The 2,379-nt window shown below is 45.6% G+C and overlaps 1 long non-coding RNA gene across 1 annotated transcript; it reads left to right on the top strand.

Annotated features, from left to right (window-relative positions):
• Positions 1-471: 471 nt before the first annotated feature.
• On the top strand, positions 472-1,095 carry LOC123412060. The gene is made up of 2 exons (XR_006613392.1): positions 472-586; positions 775-1,095. It is a non-coding gene; the product is annotated as an uncharacterized LOC123412060 (long non-coding RNA).
• The last annotated feature ends 1,284 nt before the right edge of the window (positions 1,096-2,379 follow it).

The following is a 2,379-nucleotide window of genomic DNA, read 5'->3' as shown; positions in this document are numbered from 1 at the left end:
TCAGCCGCCGCCGCCAGCGCGTTCCCCCACAACGTGTGCCCCACCACTTCCCCCTCGCCTTATCCCCACCACCGGCTGCCTCCTCACCTCCTACTTGACCAAGATCGAGCAGCCAGTTCAGATCCACATCCATGGTGGTGTGAGCGCCCCGATGTGCAGGTTCAAGCCGTGTGAAGATGGTGCTCGCCACGGCTCTCACCCTGGTGCCATCATCTCGCCCTTTCACTTGCCTGAGTATAAACAAACCCACCCCACCCCCACCCCGCATCGCCTCGCCGCACTGCAAACCATCGAGCGCAGGGACACCTAGCAAAGGAGCACGCGCCAACCTTGTCGTCGAAACCCCGACCCCTTTCTCCCCGGGCCGGCCGGAACCACCCGGCGCGCGGCCATGCCGGTGGAGGTCGCGGGCACCCGGAAGCGTGGGGCGGCCTCCTTCCTAGACGACCCTTTCGAGGTGCTGTAGGCGAAGCGGGGCCGGTGCTCGCCGTCCGCCGCTGCGATCGCGGTCGCCGACCTCGGAATCAGCATGGAGTTCGACTCCGTCGAGGCGCTCCAGTCCGTCTTCCCCGAAGCCGACCCGCAGGTACCCGCCCCCACCGCTGCGCCGCGCCTCTTGTTCTTTTGATTGCTAGATAGGTCGTGCGCAGGCATACAGAGCTCATCGACTCAGTTCATCGCAAGAACCAGTTGAACCTGATTACAGAATCACTGTTTCGCCTTTCACCTTTCACTCAGCTTTCTGACGCTCTCTGTTTCGCCTTTCACCTGCAGGTTCCGTTGCCGGAGGCGGCCGAGCCCACAACACCGGGCACCGGATTTGAAGTGGCATTTAAATTGTGATATTTGGTGAAAATATAATGTAATTTTTCCATGAATAGTCTTGATTTCAGCACATAGAAAACACTAATGGTTTGGGTTCATCCTATAAGTATTAACGTTTATGATATAGATTGTAGAATTTTCCTAATATTTACCATGTGAGAATGTCTAAGTGTGAGCAAATATATGTGGGTGTATTTTATTGGTATGCCTATTGTGTTTCATATGTATTGTTCTTTATTGAGTCAATTGGGAAATCCTTGCTTCTTTTAATATTAATAATACAAATAGGTGCCTTCAATTATGCTACTACCATAGAACTGTAAGGTGGTTTATCTTGTCTGTCCCTTATTCCAGGCTCTTGGGCACGCTTCAATTACTTTGGAATTGTTGAGAATCATCTACTATCATGTGTACTAACTGTGTAAGTACTTTGGAGAAACATGACACAATTTGGAGTGTCATGGCTTCCAATGTTAAAATTCAGCTTTGAATGGTTTTCAACAAGAAACTTCTTGCTCGCAAAGAGGTGATTCACTGTTTTATTTGTTCCATTTGATATTCAGCTTGTGGTCCTGCATCCAGTTTGTTTCTCATGCCTAATATGTCTTATGTGCGTTTACACATCCGTTGGTTAAATAAAAATATATTGTACGCATTACTCAGTACAAGGAAAGTTTGTGTGCGTTCTGATTTAGTTGCTTCTACTACCAAGTTGTCTTCTCCGGCAATTTTTTTTCCGTGTTCTAGATCATGTTGTAGTTTAGTTGGCCCGACGCCACCAGTTTAGCTGGCCCGGCGCCTTGTGCGCTCACTTTCGTCTTGCCAAGGTTATGTCTTCCTCCTTCATCCTTCTTTACTTTTTCTCATTTCATATGCAGTATTTTACTGAATTGTGTGTGTTCCGTGTGTTGTGTCCTTTCTTCCTTACTATTACTTATTGTTGCTTGTTGTATTTATACCTTGTGTCCCGCTTATCGTTGTCTCATTGCTTTGTATACCCCGGATGGGTGCTGTCATATATTTTTTCATACCTATTCTAGAAACCATGGCAAAAAATATATACTTAGACACATATCACTACTTTGTATACCGAGGATAAGAGCAGGATATGTGTTGTCATATCATTGCTTTGTATACTCAGGATGTGTGCACTAGCTCTACCAAACTCACTTTCTTGCTTTCCTTTTTGTTGAAAGAACTGTGAGCTTAGTCCCCTTAGTCCTGAACCGTGGTCCTGAACCTGCACTAACTATACTAATCTTTAGTTTCACTTCATTATATCACTCTATTTTGAATGGCTACAGTTTCAAGCTACCTCTGTATTGATGTGTATATGTTGTCGAGAGGATCCAATTTAAGTACTATAATGTAGCCAATTATTTCTTGGACGTCGTAAACTTACACCTTCATTCTATTTTTATTTTGGTCTTTTGTTGAGTACATTTAGATATAATTAGAATCGCAGTAGCTTTTTGCTAACATCTAAGGCCCTTTTTAAATAGTTTGATTTGGTGAGAATGGAATGTCTTTTGCCCGAGAGAGTGCTCTTCCTTG

Source organism: Hordeum vulgare, chromosome 7H (genome assembly GCF_904849725.1).
Source record: "Hordeum vulgare subsp. vulgare chromosome 7H, MorexV3_pseudomolecules_assembly, whole genome shotgun sequence".
In the NCBI taxonomy this organism is placed as follows: Eukaryota; Viridiplantae; Streptophyta; class Magnoliopsida; order Poales; family Poaceae; genus Hordeum; species Hordeum vulgare.
This window is presented reverse-complemented; position numbering and strand designations above follow the sequence as displayed.